This window comes from Topomyia yanbarensis, chromosome 2 (genome assembly GCF_030247195.1).
Source record: "Topomyia yanbarensis strain Yona2022 chromosome 2, ASM3024719v1, whole genome shotgun sequence".
In the NCBI taxonomy this organism is placed as follows: domain Eukaryota; kingdom Metazoa; phylum Arthropoda; class Insecta; order Diptera; family Culicidae; genus Topomyia; species Topomyia yanbarensis.
In genome coordinates, this window is record NC_080671.1 from 434,643,816 (window position 1) to 434,669,392 (window position 25,577).

Sequence of the window (25,577 nt, forward strand, 5' to 3'; positions counted from 1 at the left end):
ATGGCGGAGCCCAATGGAGTTTAGTCGGTATTAATGGCTGGTCACCATTTGAGTCCGACACGCCCCCAGTGCACCCCGTGTGGTAGATTGGACCCTACCGTTAGCACGTGTACTGGGCTAGGACATAAAGGTCTTCTCCATTGTAAAAAAAAAAAAAAAAAAAACATTCTAGTACGCCCTGTACCGATTTCAAAATCGTGAACGGGTTTGTGATTAGTCGGGCATCGGACTCACCGTCCGATGATATAGCTCTCAAGAGCAGAGCCTGTTTATTGATTATATCACCTGAATTTAGGTACTCACGCAACGTGCGGCTTAAAGGAGGCGTTGTTCCCCTGTTCAGGGGGAAGGGGGGGATCCCCCATTGGGTTGGAGGGTGTCTGTGCCTCGTAGGATGGACACTTTGGGAAAACAACGCAAAATACTACACTACCCCGTCACCGATGCGCGTAGTGGAGACGGACGGTTGTTCACAGTTCGAAAATTGCTGTTTTTGTGGAGGCGCGTTGGCGCCCAACTCCTTCGGCGTCTGAGCTCCTGGTATCGGCAGTGACGAAAAGAAACGATTTTGTTTATGCTAAAAAATCAAGTAGTCTTTGCATTGACGACGACACACTGGATCTAACACTCGCGGAAACGGGCCGAACGAAAGAAGGGTACTATGTTACCCGGGTGGCTGAAGCCGAACATCGGGATGTACACCGGTGGCTGAGACCGAGCAAAAGTTTTGGTTTCTAAACGCGGAGCTTGTGTTGATGACAACCAGCGGCTCCGAGTGATTGAACCTAACTGTAGTATTTAAACTAAGAGCACAGAGTGCACAGACCTAATACAGTAATTCAAATTGGGTACAATTCAAAAACCTGTCATTTAAATTTAAAATAGAGTTGCCAATTTTGAGTATTACATCGGAGTTTTGTTGAACGGGACAATCACTTGCGATGATGCGTTCACTTTTGGTGAGTTTTATTAGTCAGTCGTCCATTAAACTTCTTCTACTATTTTTTCAATGATTCATAAATGAACTCGGTTCAATGCTTTAGCCAATCGAAACAGTGGTTCTGTTAACTAGTGTTATCTATTTCCAACAATAAAAATATCAAAATGAGTTTTACTGGTTGTCCAACAGATCTCACGTAAGCTCTTAACCATTGCACGTAGATATCTGTTTACGAAGCAGGGAAATATTTTTTCCGCACCAACTGCGTATAGGAGGTCGTTCATATATATTTCTCGCTATTGAACACTTCCGTGTCATAATCGTGGTTGCTGCCTTTATGTTCGCAAACATGCTTGCTTGTTGCCTTTATGATTGTGAATTTCTGCAATGATTGTGCTGGCTGTAGATTTTGAGATATTGATGCAGCTTTTGCCGTTGTCAATATTACCTGAGCATGTGCCACATACAGGGTGTTTGGTTCATGAATAAGAACCTCTCGAGGGGTGATTGACTGTCATATTTGGAGAAAAAAAATCGTTCTACGCATGCCATCAAATCTCAACCGTTACAGAGTTATTGAACTTTTTATGTAAAAAACTATTTATCTTAAAATACATTTAGCTCAAAAAGTGTACTTTGCATTTTAAATCTTTTAGTTCCATTGAAAAGGCGAGAAAATTTCCTATTGAATGGTGTTCTTGTATCTTTCAGTTAATTAGCTTTAATTATCTTTTAGCTGTAAAGTAGGTTGGTGTTTTTGGTGAGGGTTTTGTTAATTTTCTCAAAATAATGAATTATGATTATAGCAATATGTATTATCCAAAAGTTAAATTTTAGGACGGTTCATAATTTGTTCTTCAACGTCATATTCCTATCTCTTCTCGTTTCATTGTAATTTCATTACTAAACTTTTCCTGTAATCGACTTGCAAGTGCTTAAAAGACTAATCGAAAAAATATACTTTATATCGTTATTTCCAAAGCTTCATTGAAAAGCTGAGAAAATTTCCTTTCGATGTATGTACAAATATCTTTTAGTTAAGTGTACTAAATGACTTTTTACTAGTAAAATATCTCAAAATTAGCGTTTTTGAGAGTTTTGTAATTATTCTAAATATAAAACAAATAAATTTTTCGTTACTATTGCTCATTTGATGCCCCTTAACATTCTCTATAACTTGTTATTTGACACTTGATCCTTATCGCTTTTCATTTAGCTGCAATTTAATAGTTAATAAAGCATGATCTCACTAACAGAGGTAGTGGGTTCGAAATCATTGTTTTTTTATATGAAACGAAGTGATACAAATGATTTTGCTTCGAAACTAAAAGAGATAATTGAATGGTGTCAAAGAAAAAGTTGTATAACTTGCTGAGATGCATTTATTCCATGATAATAATTGAGATTTTTATTATATACTATTTTAAAAAAATAACGAAATTTTTTTTTTTTTAATAGCCCGCCTCTTACCCCCACACCAAAAAGCTCACAAACGGAGCCCCCTGGTAGTGGACACATCAGTTCTCAGCGTACAAAAAAAAGGTCAGCACAACAAAACAAAGTTACGAATCGCGGGAACGCTGAGAACAAAAAAAAACAATACGAGACCGACAAAACACAAAATTTGACAAGAAGCTACGTCGAGTACCCAGCGAAAAAGAATCCTTTTAAGGGTCCCATCGTAGCTTTGCAGGAAGCTCATAATAATTTAAATTTATTTATTACTTATTGCTATAAAAAATGCATTTATCAATTGTTTTTATTTAAAAAAAATGTTAACCAATTATAGCTAAAGGAATAAGCTCGATTGGTGGTGAACGAAGTTTATATTAAAAATTCTCCTATTTTATTTTTGAAAATTAGTTTCAATTTTGCTTGGAAACGAGTGCGACATGTTATTTGCTTTAAATCAGTAGGAAGCTGGTTGAATACCTTAGGTCCGATGAAAGTAAAGGTTCGTGGATACTCTGGAGTATAATAAATGATTGGCTTGTCTGGTGCTGTGAGCTCGAATTCCTGTCGTAAATTCTAGATTATTATGAGCAATAGTATTATGCAAAGCATTGTGGATGTACATTATTGTTTGGTAGTTAGTCAACCCAAGCAAAGGTAAAATGTTATGGGCATTATTATTGTATAACAAAATAGTAGGGTACATTAATGGTTTTTTATAAATAATTTTAAGACATTTGTTTTGAAGCGTTTGTAGCTTTTTCAGATTCGAAATACTGGCACGGCCCCACATAGATACAAGGTAGTTCAACAATGAGTGGATGTGCGCATTATAAAATTTTAGAAGTACATGCTGGTGAACAAAAGAGCACACTTTACGCATAGCCCCACATAACGATGCAACTTTTCTCTCTATAGATGTTATATGCTCAATCCAGAAGAGTGTGGGGTCTAAGTGAAGTCCTAAATATTTGAAGCAGTTAGTTTCCTGAATTACAGACTGTCCCATTCTTGGGTCTGGATGCACGCCTATAGCTCTTCTAGATGAACGAAACAGCATATATTTAGTTTTTGATAGGTTCAAGGAAAGAAGGTTTACGTTGAAATACGTCGTTAGTGTTTTTAAATCCGATTCAATGTCGCGTACAATATCCAGGCAGTTGTTGTTCGGGTAGAACAACGCGGTGTCATCCGCGAATAGACGAGGAGTCCCTTTTAACCCGAGTCTACCTAGGTCATTGATATACAATAAAAATAACAGTGGCCCAATATTACTGCCTTGGGGCACTCCTATTTCTATTGGTCTATAAGAGCTACACGAGTCTCCAATAGATACGAATTGGTTCCTATGCGACAGATAGCTACGAATAATATGATTTGCTAATCCCCTGATACCATAGCATTCTAACTTCTTAAGCAGGATTGAGTGATCCAGAGTATCGAATGCTTTTTTTAGGTCCAGAAAAAGGGCACCAACAATTCTTTTGCTATCAATTTGACTAATGATGGAGTCAATTAGTTCGGTCATTGCAATTAAAGTGCTGCAGCCCTGTCTGAACCCATACTGGTAGTTGTAAATTATGTTGTGTTTGTTCAAAAACTCGAGTAGTCGAATGATGAGCAATTTCTCAAGAATTTTATTGAAAACGCACAATGTTGAAATTGGTCTATAGTTGGAAGGTTGGTTTGGATCACCAGCTTTGAAAATTGGAATTACTCGGGCTATTTTTAAACAGTCTGGGTACCTGCCGGTTTGAATTATTAAATTAAAAGCTTTGGTTAGGATATTTGCAAAAGTGGTACAGTTACTCTTAAGAACACTAGCGGGGATCTTATCAGGACCACAACTGTTATTTTTTTCGAGGCCTTTAATCAAAAGGATCACTTCGTTTATGGTTGCAGGACGCAAGAAGATTGTTTCTTGGACGTGTTGTATATCTGTAATAGGATTTGAGTTGGGACTCGTGGGAATATTGTCAGACAAATTTTTGCCAATACTAGAGAAATATTCGTTGAAAACATTACATACTTCTTTAGTCTCAGTGACTCTGATATCATTGGAAATTAGGCTGATGGGAACATCCGACTTTGAACGACCAAAAATGGTATTAATATTTTTCCAAAGTTTTGAATGAGTTGTGTTGGATAGAAGGTTTTCAAAGTAGGCCTTTTTGCACCGCTTTTTCATTACATTAACTTTTTTAGTTATGTGTTGCAGAAGAGCTTTGAGGTTTTCATCATTGGGGTTATTTTTTACTCGTTTCAGATAATTACTTTTGATTTTAATCAGTGTCCACAAATCGAAATTGATCCAGGGGCAAAAAACGCCTTTACATTTAAAAGTTTTGGAGACCGTTCTAGTGTTTTCCGCAAGTAAAGAATTGTTGGTCGTGATGATATTTGTAAGACATACATCTACATCATCAATCAACTCGATGTTTCTATGAAATTTCGGAAGTCGTTATTGAGTTTTTCATGATTGATTATTGATTTAGTCAAATAAACGGGTTCTCTTTTTACTGCAAGTCTATATGAAGATATAATTTGAACGTGATCACTAACTATGGTGTAAACCGTGTCGTTTCGTAAGCGAGCAGCATCCTCCAGTCTACAAACAACGTGATCAAGAATATTTGAACTAGCTGGGCGAGTCGGAAATGTGTTCGTACATATGAAATGCTAATAATAATAATAACGTTAACTTTAAACTAATTAACCTCTAAAAAATACTAAATTCACTAATACATTTTTCTCTGAAAATTTTTCCTCGTTTTCGAATAAAAATAAGAAAAGGTACAATAAGTGCCATACTTTTTCAATAAGAGCTAGTATTAGTGAAAATGAGATAAAAATATCCAAGTTCAATAACCCAAACACATGAAAACAAGAAAAGATAAGTGATTTATGTCAAAGAACAAATTTTTCAGCTCTTTAAGCCTAACAATCTGAATTATTAAATTGGTGATGCTAACTATTAACATTTTCGCGAAATGAACGAAAAATCGATCAAAATTGTTAAATTTTAAATAAATTACTGTTAAAAGGTTACTTAACCTCATTAACTGAAACATGTGAGGACATCATTCAATGGGAAATTTTCTCACCTATTCAATGGACCTAAAATATTTGAAATACAATGTATACTTTTTGAGTAAGAGCTATTTTAAGACAACTAATTTTTTAATACAAAAGTTCAATAACTTAGTAACGGTTGAGATTTTATGGTATGTGTAGAACGATTTTTTTTTCTCCAAATATGACAGTCAATCATCCCTCGGGAGGTTCTTAACCATGAACCAAATACCCTGTATTTGGTAATTGTTTGTGTTCAGCGGTAAATAAATCGTAATGTGACGTTTTTTCACAGAACTGGAACGTACTAGTTTGCCTTTGATATGTGCAAAGAATACTATGGGTAATTGTTATATCGCATTATGTTTTGTACTGCATTTCTCCTATATGTGATACGTATCTGCAAGTAAGCGGTATCCGATCTTGTAACCGAACATTGATTCTCTCACTGCCCATTTATATGAAGATCTTAATCACAGCATTGTCACTCAATTTCAATTTCCACCTTCAGAAAATGTTCCTTATCACAAATACTCGGTCTTATGCGAACCAGCACTAATCACAGTTTCTGGCCGGTGCAGCACTTCTTGCTTCTGCCACTCACTCATCTCGACAGATTACTAGGGATTTCCTTTGTTCTTCAGACAAGGAACACAATATAAAAGTAACTTTATTTGTCGTTCGCTTCACACCGGCTAGGACAGAAGCATAAACCACACTGAATTTCGTGACCATTGATTTTGGTTGTTGGAAACAGTCATCTTCTAACTTTATCTCAAACCAAACGAGCTACAAGCTAATGTCGCTGATAATAATGTTTTTGAAATTTATTTTCAAAATATTTCTAGGAGGGGGGCTTTACCCCCTAACCACCCCTCTAGCTACGTGCCTGGTTGTGGACCTTTCTTGACATATCTTTTATTCATCCTCTTCCGATGCGATTTCTAGTTCCTATACATCTTGTAACCAAAGGGGAATGAAAGAAAAAAATAATCAACTCGTTTCTATTCTCCCTTGCTAGCCATTGAAAATTCAATCAGCTTCGAAAGTTTTCAAAAGCGCACCTTTGCCGCCATTGATGTTGCCACTGCAGCAATGTCGGTCAGTGTTCAGTCACATTTACTCACCGAACTCCGCCGACTGGTGATAAGTTTCTTCTTCCACTACGTTTGACCGGAATCCCCCAAAGGACGTGATTCAATTTCAGTCAGGTCAAGCCGGACCATGGACCATGACTCTGTCAATGATTGAACCACTGTGACCTAGTATCCTACTGAATGCGCTCAGAAGACTTTACCCTATCCCATTCAATGGGAGGATCACATTTGAAGTTTGTCTCACTATAAGCTGCTTAGTATATTTTCTGGTTGACTTGTTTTTGGAATTGGTCTTTACTCAATTCGTTGAGATGAGCTTTTGTTTTGCAAATTTTATCCGTTTTCAGTTGCCTCGTTAAAATTTTATGGGGTAAACATCACAAGATAAAGTCGTCTACATAAAATTCTATCTAGGTATGTGTCAGTCCAAATCTAATATCAAGTAGTCGAAAAGGCATCGCTCACTCGGATGTGATAAAACACAAAAACAAATGCGGTGCGAACGGATCAGTTCCCATTCCATAACATTCCTACCCACACACAGTATTGGTTGTCATGGCATCTGTTTCTGTTTCTATTGAGTAGGGAAGGGTTTTATACACCTTCCAAAAAAAGTGATGTTGTTTTTACTACTTCGAACCCTACAGTGCCTTGGACAAAGAAATAAACGTCAGCTAGGCTCTGCATTACACTATACCCCACTTCACACCAGCACCCCCCATCTAACCGATGGCTGATGTTTTCCTTCACTATCGCGACAAATTGCCCCAAAGTGTTTTGATGGCACTTGTTCAGTGTCCCGAAAAGCTCGACCGAACGCCCACTCCTCCACTCGAAGGAGACGACGACCTTCGGCTGAAGTGACACTCGAAAACATTTACTCCCCTTTCCGGCTAAGATGGTGCTCATTTCCGTTTGATGTCTTGTTACCACCGGCACGGAATCGGTTTCGGATGTCTCACCCTGGGTGTAGCAATCCTACGCAAACCAGTACTCCGTTGAGGAGACACGTGTTCCATCGAGAAAGAAAGGCGCGCAACTAGTGGGGTGTGGAAATGTCATGTTTATTTGGGCCTGCAAATAATTAGGATTCTGTCGGGAGTGTCTGCGTACATTGAGATGAACGGTATGACTAAGTTAAATAAATAATGCTATTATATCAACTTTTTGTGTTGTTAGAAAACTCTTAAAACACCAACGAAAAGTTTAATACGTATCATGGATAAATCATTAGTATTGAATTTGGTTGAGCTTCGTTAATAATATATCACCTTCAATCTCCATCATCAGACATCGGTATCAGATTTTCCGGCCTCCAAAACTTTCTGCTTCGAAAAGGAAATGGCTTTTCTGCTGAGAGCGTTCAACACCCACTACCAAACATCGTATCCTATTTCGCCCATCACTCTTCCATTCACCCATCGCAATTTCCCCGTCTCCATGGCAAAGGATGCGAACCTACCGAATCGGCCTACTATGGCTATATAAAACAATCACCGAAGGACCCATAACAAAACCATCCGATAGCATAAAGTGAAACCTCAATTTTATCAGATTGATTGGCAACTGATGGTTCGTGTATGGAAGGGAAATGCTAGAATAGCAGGTTATTGTAATATGATATTCTTTCGAACTCAAATCATTCGAACAAACAAAAGCTACCAAATTTTCAATTTTGAATCTGTATTGGTAATTTGGAAACTTATTTTTTTAAACGGTTAGTATTCAAAGTCTGGCGAATAGTTAGACAAATCACACCATCTATGAATGCAATCACTATCTTGTTTCTCTAATTTTTCAGGAAGTCCATTTTGTCATTGATACTTTCTTACTACAAACAGCTGGTGGTTATTCTTTTCATGTTGTTCCTATTGGTCGTGTTTTACTATAGCAGATCGGTTAGTGATACAACTGCACTGCACTAATAGAAATTCTGTTTGATGTCTTGGGGCAATTATTCTGCATCCTTGATGAACAGCGTGTACGGTAATGTACCCATATGGCTTCCTTGTGTTGCTTCTGAATTGTTGCTAAACGGAGAAAGAACGCGAAGATCTAGGTACCAGTTTGCCAGACAAATAAAATGCTAGACAGTCAGTAGACGTCTATTAGGCCGGAGTCAACCTTTAAACTGCCATTTCTTGCCTTTCACTGATTTGGGCTAAGTCCTTGTTTCACGAAAAGAATGTTCCCGTAAAATTATTACAAGTTGAGCTTGAGTAGGCGAGGTCTCTTTCGAGACAGCTCAGTTTTTTCCGTCATTTTTTTTCACTACACCATTTTGCTGCAGATTCAGAAGCTTTATTAGTTGGACCACTTCCGACGAATTCTCGGTGGTGGAACACGAAGTGATATAGGGTGAATAGCTAGTTCAACGAAACGATTTTGGCGTCATTGTGCTGCTCGTGTAAACGGAACATTCGCCCGGTCTACCGCTTCTGGCTGTGTTCGGAAGTGATCTCAGCGTACAGGAGACTAGAAAGGCATTCGAGTAGATTCTATATGATGGCGCGTGGTACGGGCCACTGCTGGATGGCAGCGAGCTGTTCGCTTTATCGGTCATCGTACAATGAGAGCGAAATCAACGCCACTGATAGACCCAGATGTGGCTGCAATATACATCGCGGCTAGCAAGATCCAGTAGCAAAACTGACACTTTATCATCGTCATCAGAAGCGAAATATCAATCCACAACCTACACCGACAGCGCCACAATGCAGTGTCATGTATCTGCGATTACCGGTGAGAGCGTTCTGATTATATTGTTTATACTTTCAAATGATTATGGGTCATTCCACGCGAAGTGGTCAAAAAAAGATGCAAACTTGAAATCGGCCTTCACGGATTTGAGCCAGATTTGGTGGGGTTGTTCATCTGGGGCCAATGTATGGGGGCCCAAGTTTTTGTGTCAATTGAGCCACCCCTCGGGTCATGGGAGCGCCCCCCGTTTTGACAAGTTGCCGGAACCCTTGATTTTCTTTTGATCATGTCTCCGGTTCTATTGGCTCTGGAGTCGAACCACTGGATGGCTTTTGAAGAGGATTATTCGGGGAGTCTGGAGAAAGTGTGAATTTTTGGCGGCAGTGCTGCCAACTGTGCGTTTTTTTTTTTTGGTTAAGTATTAAAAGTTGGTTTTTCTCCTAATACATATGTTTCAATTTTAAAAGTTCTGATGCCATCGTGTTTCTCAGTCAATTTTGCAAAAGAGGCACTTGTAGTCTCGGTGTAGTTTGGGCGGATCCTGAGATACACCGTTCTGAGGGGAAGGGCTCGCATTTTCTCATATAAAAATCCATTTTTATTGGCCGAAATTGAGAAAATATTCAAATGGTCATAAAAATCGACCCTGATCTGCTAGAAGCAAACCAAAAACGTAGTTTTTCATCATTTCTCGTCTATTTCACGAAAAATCATGTTTGAACTCAGAATACTCGAGTTGGTTTTTTAGTGTTGTGCGCTTGTGATTTTTATGGGAGATTGCGAGTTTCTCTTTTCAGAGCGGTGTATCTCGGGATCCGCTCAGATTGTATTGAGATTGTAGGTGTTTCTTATGTAAAAGTGTCTGAGGAATACGATGGAGTTAGAATTTTCAAAATTGAAGTATATGTATTAGGAGAAGAGTTGATTTTTATTATTTAACTGAGGGAATCGCATAGTTGGCGGCACTGCCGCCAAAAATTTGTATTTTATCTGGACTCCTTGAATAATTTTCTTCAAAATCCATTTAGCGGTTTGATTCTAGAGTTGGTAGAGCCGGAGATGTGATCAAGGGAGGATCAGGGGCTTTGGCGGTTTGTCGGGGCGGGGGGCGCTCCCGTGACCCGGGGTTGGTTCGGTTGACACAGGGATTTGGATTTTTATATATTGGCCCTAGATGAACAGTACCTCCAGGTTTGGTTCGGGTCCGTGAGGGTCGATTACACGTGCCTTGATCACTTCGCGTGGAATGACCCTTATGTAATTTTTTCTGCAGTGGTAGTGATTTTATTTTATTGGATTATTTTTTATTTTTACTATCTGAAGTATATCCATAAGGTTCGTTATATGAAATTAATCCTAATATTTATTTATTTCAATATTTGGGTAGAGAGGGTGCATCATGGTATTATACGAACTGTGTCATGGATTAGGGTAAGTAGATCACCTTTCTCTAGTTAAAAGATAATAGTGTCTGTACTTACTTCCTAATTCTTCGGAATTATGTAGTTATTTTTAATATTATTATCTGACACGGTACAGTAAGTTTGAGAGCGAGTAAGGGCGCTTTAACCTAGGCTCATTAGCCAGGGCAAGGTGTAAATACCTCTGTCCCATCCCAAAGAACCAAAGGAGTGACATTAACCTTCTTAGCCAAGTCACTCCCAACGATTTATTATATTCCCTTTAACCCTTTCATGCCCAACTTTTTTGTAGTGCATGTAGGATTGCAAAACTATTTTTCCTTGAAAACGGTGGGGTCAAGAAACACAAAAAGCCATTTTTCATAAAAATAGGTGCTTCCCTCGCAGTGCTAGAAGCTGCTCAATTTTTACCTTCCAATGCTTAATACAGTTTTCCTAGAATATTTACTATAGTCCACTTCCATGGAAAACGTAGCCAAAGGCACTCTAAATTGATAAGTTTTATCAGTTTTCAATAATATTGCAACATATCGAAGATATATGAAAAAATCATTTTTCGTCGCCAACGTAAACTGTCTCTCGCAGCACTGCTCCATTGGAATCCAATCATAATAACTGCTATTACTTCAGCTCTAGAGCTGATCCTTGTAAGTGTTAGTACTCAAATGAAAGCCAATAGTCATATTTATTAGCCTTACTTGTTTTTGTGAGAAAACCTTGCCTCAATCAAAAATTATAGCTGTTTAAAAACGTTGTTGTCCACAAACAACATGGGCATGAATGGGTTAAACTGAAACGGACGGTACGGTTGTCCTCGTTTCTTCCTCCTTTAAGGTTCAAAACAATTCGTTAATTAAATTATTCACTAAATGAATAATTCAATTGCCGTCTAATTCTGAAACATCTTCAAAACCAGCTCTGCACAGTAGGCCTGGCCGTTTTAATATTTGCGACTTATGAAAATATGCTTGAAATACTAATATTGACAAGAAAAACAATACAGACTAACTGTAGTGTTTCCCAGGATGCTTTTCAATACTGGCTGTGTAAGGGTTAGAATAGAATAGAATAGAATAGAATAGAATAGAATAATAAAATTATTACAAATTGAGCTCATCTCTTACGGTCGTTGTAGGTTCCATATTGGAGTCGATATTTTCAGGAAAACAATAGAAAACAAAATAAGAGAACAACTAGCACAAGTCCAAGTACGAGTGTTGATTCATCCACATCAATTAAAGGTCAGCAGCCCATTATCTTACTGCAGCTTTTGACGGATTGGTACCAATGGCTCAATCTTAGTTGGAATGCCTATAAGTTTCTCACAAGCAAGTCTCTTAGGACAATTGCAAATTGTTTTTTTCGTCAAAGATCTATGCCATCATGGTTAAAAAAGACTGTACGCTGATCTGAGTGGTGAATCCGTCTTAGAGTAGACTACAAATGTCACCTAGATAAACAACCTAACAGTAGCCCCAAACAACAAAAAATAGCCAGATCCCGGGCCTGTTAGCTGTACGGCCGAGTGCTGATAAAACTCGTTGGATGTGTGTTGATCGACGATGAAACTTATGCGAAAACCAACTTCATATAAATCGAATTTCATGAGGCGGTTTCTATCAGATTGCAGTTTGTTCTCGCGGATGAATTATAGAAGAAAAAAAAGATGATTGGGCAAGGGAACTGTTTCTGTAGCAAAAAAAAATCAGCATCAGCAGTCCCATGACGGTCCAGTTACGTTATGGGAAGATCCAGCCTGCTATCATAACAGCAAGCTGAATTCTCAAAATGATCCACAGTTCCGTCCTGTAAAGATATATAAGATGTTAATGAACCGGAAACTGAAGATGAAGGGAGCAGTCATCAGTGTTCTGTTTCTCGATAGGCGGTTAAAAGATAACCGCATTTGAAAGTGCTCTATTTTTAAATGATCTAGTCATTCATATGTAGTATCTTGGTTCTGTCGATTTGTTGGACGTGTGCTAACTTGGAATGGTTCTGAAATATTCGAGATTGTGATATTGGAAAGATTCCTAACTGAAAGTTAATTTTGCACTATTAATCTTGCACTGGTTTAGAAATAATTATGAAATCAATTAAATTACGGGTACCAAACAAAAGTCTAAGTTTAAAGGATACGTCTGGCGTAGTGAATAAAAACATCGAATTTTTTTATTCGCTTAATTGCTACTATTGAACCTTTACGATAGTCTCGCGCAATCGCGCTGGCCACACTGCCCAAGTATCATTTGAAGTTTTATAGCAAGTTACAAGTGTAATCTAAGTTTTATGAGTGGAAATAAAACTACCATAAAACCTCGATTAGGGTGACCTTCTTTTGTTTTAAACAGCCATGCATACCTCGCGCGTATTTGTGCTCTCACAGCCGCAGGTCAATCGTTCTCCAGAACCGCATTTTTCAAATCAGTGGGCACGTTAACTAAAAAAAATATTCAACAGATTGACTTGATCTTATTAATGAGAATGCATATGTGTAGCCAGTCGATGAACCACAGAAAATTGAATAAAAAAAAATTCTCCCCATTATTTAAAAAAATAGTGAGCGAATTTTTGGTTTTGATGATGCCATTTTCCGAAATTCAAACTGCTTTCTATTTTTTTTGATTATGGAGTAACTACAAGTTTTCCAAATCTTACTGAATCTCCTGTTTCAGACAATTTTTTCCAAAGTTATCATGTCCGCCGTGGCGCTCTTCGAAATGTTCGTTTGGACTTCTACTTTTGGAACGCTCGTATATCTGCGTGACTGAACTTTTTTTTCGTGCATAATGAATGTCTAAATTTACTTTAACACAGGTCCATTGTTACCTTGCTTTCAAAATCGTGAATTAAAATTACTTTCAGTTTGAGCACTTTAAACCAGCGCTCCCCTTAACAATTAAGCGTTTAGTGCAATGTTAGAAAGTTGTTATTGAAACCACTACGCGATTTCATTTTTTTTCCTCAGAGTATTTGAAAAAATATGCACATATTATTGAAATTGCCCTAAGGTAAAATGTTTTTCTTTTATTTATCTGTTTTTGACCCAATTAATTCCCTTTACGGAAAATCAGTGAAATGTCTTTGTACATAAATTTATTTAATTCACTGATAATCGTCTAGTCATTTGCCACAACATAAGTACTAGTAGTTTTGCACAAAATCAATAATCAGTCTGCAGTCGGCCAGATAAGGACACTGTAACCTCGCAAAGCAACAGATTTAAAATTTTTGTTTACTTGTACATTGTACGAAAACAAAGAACAATGTGTTATATTCCTGTTATGTGAAATTACACCGTAGCGGTTGAAATTAAGTATTGATGTACCCATTCATCTATTCGTGGGTGCAAGGGCAGTGTTCGAGTGATGGGAAAGTGACACGCCCTACCAATTACTCCCGGACCTGACGTTATCAAATTAAAATTCCTAGTTACGTACACCAGATCACGAGTTGGTATTTAGGCAGACGACAAATCAAGAAAACCGTGTATATGTGCTTCTAAAAATCATCTAGTACTATCAAAATCGTCTAAAGTGGCACCTTATTTAAATCCGCGGTTTGGCGCGCTTTTAGATACAATTACTTTTTAGTGGCGCTACTTTCTTCGAACTCGAAGCTGGTAGATACTAGAAACAATAAATCAACAAAGTATTCTCAAGTTGCTAAATTAGATTCTCTTTCTACCACATCTCGAGCTCATCTTAATGTACTTCAAGGCTTCTTCCTCTTATGACACCATGTCTTCTTTTTACAACCGCCAGCAAGTCGCAATTCTCACCATTGGAAGCAATTCGTGCGGATTGTGCATAAAATTATGTACTAAATCGGTGTTCGTTCTCTTGTAGAAAAATGTTAGCAAATCAAAACCAGACGTGACGCCACAAACTAATTATGTCGGTACATAGCGAATAATGGAAACTAATCAGAACTTCGCTTTTGAAACATTCTCAAAAAATCATATTTCCCATTCGTTGTAAAGACTTTGCAATTTAAAACAATATCTTTGTAATTATTTTCGACCCGTTACTTTAAATATTTCGTTTCGAATACTATTCTATTCTAACTCTTACACAGCCAGTATTGAAAAGTATCCTGGAAAACACTGAAGTTATTTTTTAGTGTTTTTCTTGTCAACATTAATATTTGAAGCATATTATAATATGTCGCAAATATCAAAACGGCCAGGCCTACTGTGCAGAGTTATGTTTTGAAGATGTTTCAAAATTATACGGCAATTAATTTATTCATTTAATGAATAATTTAACTAACGAATTGTTTTGAATCTTGAATGAGGAAGAAACGAGGACAACCGTACCTACCGTTTCAGTTTATAGGGGCTAAGATTTATCGTTGGGAGTGACTTGGCTAAGAAGGTTAATGTCACTCCTTTGGTCCTTGGGGATGAGACAGAGGTATTTACACCTTGCCCTGGCTAATGGATCTAGGTTATAGCGCCTTTACTCGCTCTCTGAAAAAGGGAATAAAATAGAAGAAAAAATCACTTTTAGTATTAGTACTTCGATATTATTTCTTTTCATTCTTGCAATGGACAACTCTGATCAAAATAAATTTATTAACCGCCGAAACAGAAGATCAAGAAAGGAATTTTACTGTAAACACAAAAAAAATAATGGAAGAGAATTGTTTTGCCATCGAAATCGTTGGTCCAACAAATGCTATCAAGAAAATGTTCTCGTGTCAAATTTAAAATGACGATCGTCATATTCAACTTTCCAGAGCGAGCTGAGGTATGAGAATTAACTATTAGGTATATGATGAGGTACATCACATATAATGGTACATATCCCGATACCGTTACGATGTATATTTTTTTTTATTTCACGAATTTCTCCATAATAGTATTTTCTTAGATCGTAAGCGGGGATATCAGGTTTTATTTGTTATTTTAGGTGCCCTTACAGTGTATCAGAGGTCAGCGGCAGGCCTTTTCAAGTGAAACCGTGCATACACCACATGGATATTCCCCTTATTTTTGTCCGGTAATTTCATAAAAGAGTTTTAAATTCCTGGAAATTATAGGTTTTTCCAATGCATTGGAGTACTTTGATGCTAATTGTTTTCCTAAAACATGTATGTGTTTCATACTTTGTTCACAGAATTTTAGTTCTTTTGTGACTTGTAGACATATCTCATTTTTAAACAAAAGCAGTTAAAAAGGTTTTTTTTTAAATTTTTGTGTCAAAAAGACCTATTCTTGCATTCCTCATAATAACGCAAAATGAAAGTAACATATGAATACTTAAATTTGGTCATGTAACAAATTATCAAATCTAAAAAAGTAATGGGAATTGGCGAAATTACAGAACATTGGAATAAATGCTTTAGAGAGCTAAATTGTGTGATTTCGGTTACCGAACTGCATGCAAGATTTAAGTGTGTGAAAATGTAAAGAAATAAAAAGTAAGCGCTTATGCCAATAATGGAGTAAAATTTGTTCTAATTTCTAAAAAGGAAAAAAATAATCAATAGTGATTGTGAATAATTCTCATACACCCACTTCGCTCTCCTTGGACAAGTGTGGACCTTTTTGTACCCCCTACCCTGCAGTAAACTGCCCCGCGTGATATATGGACGGCCCCAATGTTGACTTAGCATTATAACACTAAAATGTTGTAACGACGAAAGACGCATCGAAGAAATTAAAAAAAGAGAGAGTATGAATCTAGAACCACTTACAGGTCACGGTCCAACAAATGAATTGTTGTGTGGTTACAATCAAGTAAAATCTGTTGTTTTGGTATTTCTGACCAACCTAATAGGCTCGAAGAGTGTTAAATAATCAAAATAAAATAATAATTAAAAAATATTGTAAAAAAGATCTCACTAAATTGTCCGGCTTCTTAGAATCCTTCATTCTATAATGAACGTCGTCTCTCGTCATCAATGATGCTGAATGGTACTATGGTTCGTCTTTCGTTCCAGACAACGGATTAGGTGTCCAGGGATTTACATTTAATCACTAGACACAGTACCTTTCACCATTCGTTCATCGGTGATAATCATTTTCAGTGGTATGCAGTGATCTTGATTCTTGGTAGAGAACGCATCAGACACCAAAAACTTTCAGCAACTAGTTCGACTGATCCAGGAAACTGAGACCCCTGAACAAACTGTCCTCAAAGTGGTTGCTGCACCTATTGTCACCACTGCCGGCTTCTGTCATCCATAACTCGGTCCAAAAAATGAAAACTTTTCAAAACTATTAGGGATGAATTTTACAACTGAAAAATACGTGACAGGTTGTAAAACGCCTTAAATATTTCGTTTCGAATACGACGGAAACTATCCATAACCATTAAACTTACAATACCATATTGCTGGTCGATATTTTGAAATAGGCACTTATATTGAAAGGTTTGATCAGGGTAAAACTCGTGATCGGTAGACGTTCCGTCGTGTAATCGTGATATTTTAGTAGAGTGATTCATGTTCTTGATTTCATGATCTTAGTCACGATTTTCGTTATTTCTATTCATGTTATCATGAAATTTTATTTTAGAGATTACTTTCAAAGAGTAATGTAACTAATATTGATGATATTAGCAGTTTTATCATAGTATTCGTAAACTCTCTTCGCCTTATCGTGATTTATTATTTTTTGGTTACTAAGGGTTTTTTTTTACTCGGAATAACGTGACAATATAAACTGGTTCATTGAAATATGACTCATTCGCGATATCTGGTTCTTTGAGCTACATCTACACATTATTTGGGGTTCTCAGTGCAGTTTTCGTTTTCTGTCCAGATATCACAATGAACCTTGTCAAATGAATAACGATACTCGAGGTCCTAATAGTGTTTTATATATCTACTACTCGTACCCATTACTGGTCGCTAGCAGACGGGTATTTCATGAAAAAGTGCGTGGAACAAAAATGATTCCACGAATAATACTCCAAATTTTGTGAAAGAGTTCACGTAAAAATTTCATTTGGTAATGAATGGTTATGGGTAATGAATGGTAATGAATGTTGAATGATTAGAGATATCTTCTAAATATCGCAAGCACGCAAATAGATACTATATAGATCGTAAATCATGTACTAGGAATCATGAGCCAGTTCACGAATACATGATTAATATTTCATGATTTCGTGAACTATTTCACGAGCACGGATATTGTATCGTGACTAATGTGTTAGGAGTCATGATCCAGCTCACGAATACATGAATAATATTTTATGATTTTGTGAACTATTTCACGAAAACGAATGAAAAGTTGTGGCAGTTATACTAGGTATCATGAACCAGTTAACGAATACACCCAGTTTTTTTACGCGGGGGATACGTACCGCGTAAAAATAGCCGCGCAAAAAAAAACGCGTTAATTGGAAAATTCGCGTAAAAAACTCAGCAAAAAATTTAGAATATTTTTGGAAGTTTTTTGTTTCACGGATTTCGCAATTAACGCGGTTTTTGCAAAACTATTCTCCTCTAAGTCCTTTTGAATGCTCACTAACTCACTGCTTCAGACCTAGAAGATTTTCGGAAAGATGGAAGAGACGGGTCTGGAAAACTCCTTATGACCCACACCCCAACAATATGGGTATTTTCGGAATGGACTTGAAGAGTTGGTGTCAGAAATTGATTTTTGACGCCATTTTGAAATTCAAGACGGCGACTTCCGGTTTAGTGAAATCGCTATAACCCAATCATTATGAGTATTTTCGGAATGGTTTTGACGAGTAGGAGACAAACGTCGATGTTTGACGTCATTTTAAAATTCTTGATGGCGATTTCCGGTTAACCGAAATTCCCGCATGAAAAATCTGCGCAATCATCCAAAATATCTTCGAATATAAGATCTAATCATAAACCAAAAATACGCAAAATATGTTTATGTGTTCAACCAGAAGAGTGCGGTGAGTGAAAGAAGAGAGAGAGAAGAAATAGACGTATGTGGTGTGAGTTGGGGGTTCGAATTTATTCAAATTAAACATATAGTTTAATTAAAACTATTTGTACTACAACTTCAACTTCCAAAAATTCCCATGTTGATTGGATCATAGCGAATTTCGCTAAATCGGAAATCGCCATCTTGGATTTCAAAATGGCGTCAAAAATCAAAACCTACTCGTTAAAACCATTCCGAAAACACTCATATTGACTGGGTTATAGTGAATGTGGCTAACCCGGAAGTCACCATCTTGAAATTCAAAATGGCGTCAAACCTCGACCTTTGTCTCCTACTCGTCAAGACCATTCCGAAAATACCCATATTGATTGGGTTATAGCGAATTTCGCTAAACCGGAATTCGCCACCTTGGGCTTTAAAATGACGTCAAACATAAATTTCTGGCACCTACTTTTCAAGACCATTCCGAAAATACCCATATGCTTGGCGTGCGGGCTATAAGGAGTCTTCCAGACCCGTCTCTTCCATCTTTCCGAAAATCTTCTAAGACTTTTGCATTCAAAAGGACTAAGAATATTTTTTGCAAAAACCGTGGAAATTGCGAAATAAAAACTGCCAAAGTTCTTTGCATTTAAAAAGGCTTAGAAATTTTTTTCAGAAAAAAAGTCTAAGTCTTTTGCATTCAAAAGGACTTAGATTATTTTTGCAAAAACCGCGGTAATTGGAAAATCCGCGTAAAAAAACCGCGTTAATTGGAAAATACGCGTAAAAAACCTCGTAAAAAACGCGCAAAAAACCGCGTAAAAAACCTGAGTGTATATGAATAATATTTCATGATTTCGCGAACTATTTCACGAGCACGGATATTGCATCGTGACTAATATATTAGGGATCATGATTTAGTTCATGATGTTTTAATGGATTCATGAATAAAATTCCGAATGGTTCATGAAAAATAGCCAAAATATTTTGATTTTGTGAACTAATGTTCCTATATCTATGAAAAATCATGAGTCAACCTTTGGTTTTATTAATAATGTTCGTAAAGTTGTGAACTAGCTCGCGTACTGAGAACCGAATTAAAAACTACTTGGCCGAATCCGTGACTGAAGTTCACAAAACAAAAACAAATATTTCCACTAATAAAAATAGCGTTATCCGGGCGATACTGAAGGGAAATTGAACATAATTGTAAAAGCCATTGTTTGTTGTTCATGGTCCTGTTTTCGTAACGTAAAAACGTGATTGTTCCGTGATTTCCCGTGTGGTGCTGGGAAAATACCGGTACTAGATTTTTTCTTGAAAAGCGAGAAACACTCTCATAGTTAAATTGAATGTTTAAATCATGGTTTTATGGATTTGCATACTTATTAAATATCATGATCAAAAATGCACGTTTAATGTGTCATTTACTGAACAAAAATTAAAATTTTAGCGGAAGGTGTTTCCCGAGGTTTGGCGCGCTTTCAAATAGATTTACTTTGTTTTCTAATTTGAAGCTAGTAGGCACTATAACCTCTATTTTTAACAATAAATCAATCAGATTTTCTCAGTTTGCTAGATTACATTCATTCTTCTACCAACTCTCGAGCAGAATTCAGAGCACAACTTACTAATCCAACACTATGGTCTGATCCCTTCATTTGCCACTCCATTACTCCTTTCTCTTATGTATACCACGTCTTCTTGCTGGCTACAGCCTTTTGCTATCGTCAGTAATTCACCATTCTTGTCATTTGTACGCCATTTATGCGGATGCCGAGTCCCTAATAATTATGTACTGAATCTGTGTACATTGATTTATAGATGAAAATTAAACATTGGAAACATTCTCAAATAATCACGTTTTCCGATAATATTAGTTAGCCAAAAGACAACATTGAATTAATGCCGATTAAGCTAATTAAATAATAAATAGTTTTGCTTCAAGCAGGGGCGGATCCAGAATAAAATTTCCTAGTGGAGCTGAAATTTCGATTTTTGTATGAACACGTTACGTAAAACACTGAAATCTCCATTTACGAATCAAACCGGGTGTTCCTAAATTGAAGTAATTACTAACAAGGAGTTTGTTATTTGGGATTTAGCACATATAAAAAGTTTGCTTTCACAAAAAATGCAAAAATCTTCAATAACTTTGAAACAAATGGGTATTTTTATATACAGTCTTCGACAATATTATGTAGCTTTGATACTTACAAATTCGTCTTGAACATAGTTTGCACGAAAAGTCACAATTAAAAAAACTTATATTATAAAAACTAGATCTGAGGGGGTTACCATAGAAAACGCCTTATAAATCGATAACCTTTATTCCTACAAGCTCAAGTTCTTCAACAAAATTCTTCATTATGAGCATTTCCAAATCTTTGTCGAAGACACCAACTTTCTAACAGTTCGATCATAGTAAGCCATGTCAAATTTCAATTTTTATCACATTGTGGGGAATATTCATACGAACAATTCCTCCAGAGACACCCTGTGAATATATTCGATGGTTTGGCCTCTAGTGAATTAAGTTCACGTTTTTGGCGTTTCCGACCACTGTGCGTCGGTTTATTTTCGGCAGATAAAATGGGGGCATTTAAAATATCGGGGTATATTTTTATTTCTTTTAAATACATTGAATCTGCTAAAATATTCTTTTTTGGTCCCTAGGCATAGTTTCATAACAGTCTAATTTTTAGTATACATTTTAAAAATTGTGTTTTATATTTTTACAATTTTTGCGTTCTTAAAATAAGAAAAACATACTCCAAAAAGGTATTGGTCGAATTCGGCTTGGTTCGTTTGCTAGCGTCCATCGAACATCTTTCATTGTGAGGTTGACTAAATCGAGAGCAGACTAAATCGGAGACTGTTAAAATCGGATTTTTCGCCCTCCATGTTGGAAAAGGATGTCCAAGCATCGTCGTTTTGGAATCTATGAAGGGGATTTTCGGTTGAGCAATAGCCTCGGTAACCTTAACATTGGTATTTTTGGGTCGGGCTGAACGAATAAGTAGGGAAAATTGATTTTAGGAACCCTAACTATATAACTAGTTTTGGAATGGACTAGACAAGGAAACGACGGAAATCGATGAGTGACGCCATTTTGAAGGCAAAAATCAGCTTCCAAAAAAACTTTCTATAACCTTATCATCATTAATCACTATATCTAATCTACACTATATTACCATTTCCGAAAAAAGCCCATGTTGTTTTGGTTATACAGAATTTAAACCGGTATTCGCCATCTTGGATTTAAAATAGCTTCAGATATCAATTTTTGTCATATACTAGGGAACCTCGCGCCGAAAATACCCATATTGTTGGGGTTGTAAAGAATTTATCTAAACCGGAAGTCGCCATCTTGGATTACAAAATGACTTCAGACATCGATTTCCGTCACTAACTCGTCAACCCCATTCCGAAAATACCCAACTAAAAATATGTAAAATCGTATACAGCTTCTTGCTGTACTGTACGTACTCAAACTTTTTTTACAAACATGGTTCCCAAAAAACCTGTTTAATCCACCTAGTGGTGCAATTGTGCCTTTTTCATTTGTCCAAACTAAGATTCCATGGCTGGTTATGTTCAATACAACGGTGGAAATGTATATTACATATTCAGTACGATTTGCACATACATACAATGGACCGACAGCCACGATCTTGAGATGCTATGTGTCGACACTGAAACATCGCTTAAAACCAGCGGCGGATCAAGGAAGAGGATCCGGGGAGTCCGGACCCGGCCGAAAATTTTCAACTTGTTAAGAAATATTAAACTAGTTTCAATTTTAAAGTAGCAACCCCTCACTGGATACTACTACCTACGCCTAAAAAAGTAAAAAAAATCGCGGCCTTCCGAGATTAGGTTGACGATTTTAGAGTGATTGAATAACCTTTCTAAATGAGAAAGGCAAAAATCTATGAATACCTTGAAACGTCAAGATCCGGAGTAATCTCGAAAAAAAAAATACCTTCATAGAACATGGAAAATTTTCGAGTTCAGATGAGAATTGATTTTTGAAATGCAGCTTTTAATTGTTTTTATGCCAAATGGCTTCGAAATGTGTGAATCCTCAAGATCTGGGGTCTCAAAAAAATTACAGTATGAGACAAGCTCCTGAATGTTATGCATTTCTAAAATCAGCCTTTCCAAATCCAAGGCTCAACTCAACTTCAAATTTTGTCCAAGTTCCATATATATTTATTTCATAAAAAAAAGTTTTCGACATTACACTAGATCTCGCCGTTTCATGACATTCTAAGACATTTGGTATCAAAAATTCGACTATTGAATATTCAAAGTGTCTTTTGGTGTTCTTTTACGGGTGAAAGTCTTCGCACTACTTCGAATTTGAAAGAAAAGCGGTTAAAGATTGTCTAACAGATATGTAACTGCAGAATCACCGCGGCATATTTCCTGACAATGCTTCTAGCGTTGAGAAAAGCCGCATGGGGCGATAAGCTGAGACTACCACGCTACGGCCCTGCAATCTGTTTGTGGATTTCAAGGAGAGGTACGATTCAGTGAAATGAAACGAACTGTGGCGGATAATGCTGAAACATGACTTCCCGAGCCTAATTGGTAGAGCTAATTCGTATGACGCTGGATGGGTAAAACCACAAACCAAGCTAGGCACCCCTCAAGGACAGGTTAGTATGTGTCTATATTGTATTAGGACAACACACGCTGCGCAAAAGATGCTGAGGGAAACACATCACAACCGCTTGTACACTAGGGTGTCCCAAAATGACATCATGTTAAAAAAGTCATCGGGCTCACTTCTTAAATGAAAGGATAGGGTATTTGGAGCAATTTTTTCTTCGGAATGAATTTCCTAAAATGCTCCCTACTGGTGGCGAATTTTAATTTTTTGAAAAATGGGCTGATTTTGAGTAAAATTTCAAATTTATGCCTGTTTAAGTGGTCCTGAACTGTCTTAAATTTTTATTCAGCATTTTTTATTTTTTGGAGATCCAAACGGAGAAGTTTGGTTAGTTAGTTTGTACAAATTTTGAATTATAAGAGCGGCAGAGCCTCTAAAACTTAGCAAAAAGAGAAATTTTTGGTGTTTTTCAGTATTTTTTCATCAAGCTGTTTTTACAACACCAATGTCACACATTAATTTGTGAAAATATTACTGCAGCACGCGCTATTCAACTGTTATGCAATTGAAAAAGTGCAAGAGGCGGAGCTTATAGGCAACATGTTCATTTGTTCCGAATGATGTACCAAGAATCATAATAACAACAAAGATTGTTGCAATAATGCTAGCGATTGCTTTGAAAACAACTTCGTCGAAATGAAATGAAACTTAATGTGTTTCATGAAATTGTTATGCAAACAAAGTATAAATATTATGTTCACATTCAAATATGACAATATCATTAATGTGGGTGAAAATGTTTAACCGACAAAATTGAATCGAGTAATTTTTGAAAATACTTGGATATTTTTAAAGGGCCTTAAAACAACGTTGATATAAACTCAATAAATTTTGTACTTATTTTGTGAATTATTTATCGTACGCAAAGAACTGTGCTCAAATATGCTTTTTTCGAGAGTAATCAAAAATTTGAAGCATATTAATGATGAACATTTTGGGTTCCGATCAAAAAATCTATGCATATTAACTGTTCGTCAGCAACTTAGCAAGTGTATCCGGAATCCAGTTTACGCGATGATGCTTGCAACAAAATTGTTTTAGCTATACAGTAGAGTCACAAACACGTTGCAAAAAACATCAAAGTGTCAAAGTTGTTTCAGAAAACATAAGCACCACAAATAAATAACTAAGATGTAACGTGCAGCAGCTGTGTTTCACAACATGCAACAGTCATGTTTTTTGCAATTCTGTTGTCATTGTAATGCAACATATAACTTTTGTTGTTTTTCTAGAACATGTTGCAAGTGCTGCTTGGGTCGTGACTTTAGGATTGAAGCAGGACAATTTACTCTTTAATCTATTGATCTTTTGTTCAACAAAGCGTGCCGTATCACACATACGGAGATCTGAGGTACAATGAAATGGAAACGCGAGATCCCAAACGCCTGTTGGCTTCGCGGATGGCATTGAAATAATGGGCGTTGGTCCCAGAGCAGTGCAAGAGGCATTTGTGTCTTTTAAAAGGAAAAAGAATCTGAGTGACTAAAAATGTGACATAGCATAGTACACGGTAGCTGGTAGAGAGTGAGGCAATCTAAACGATGTTGATTCCGAGGCCTATTCCTTCCTACCTGACAATACCATTCAAAACACATGGAACAGGATATACACAAACCAAGCTCAAGGACAGGTTAGTATGTGTCTATATTGTATTAGGACAACACACGCTGCGCAAAAGATGCTGAGGGAAACACATCACAACCGCTTGTACGCTCATGCACTGCTATCAAATCCAAAACACACTATTAAATGCTATCATCTGATACACAAGGGGCTTTCAAACTTATGGATGCTTGCCAAGTCATAATGACAACTGCGAAAGCTGTGCCTAGCTTTCCTAGATCTACAGCGAGGCTACAAAGGCTCTAGAACCGGGTCTTTTGATACTTTAATTCGTCTCGTTAAATTCTGCGTCTACGATTTTCCAGAACCTTCAATGGACCCGTCAACTTCGACTGATTCCTTTATCATCTGTTGTATCGTTGTTTTTTGACTTAGTTGATATTATTATTTTGACAAAATCTACTGTTATTATTATGTTTAGAATTGTGATATTATTGAAGCTTTGAATTGCCTGTTAATGTAAATAAGACAAGTACGAATGTAAATTAGAGACTAGGAAGAAAAAGAAATTTAACGATAATGCTATTTAAGTGCAAAAAGCCAGAAATGATTGATTGCTCAAGATGCAGTAGGGTAATAAACAAATGGTTCCCCGTCGCAAATGAAAGTCTCCACGCGCAATAGCATGTTGCGTGCACGAAATCCGAATAATTTTGAATTTATTTATTTTATGTCATTGTACAACAGAATCTACTTCTGTTTTGAAGTGTGAAATGTTTTGGACTGGATCTTT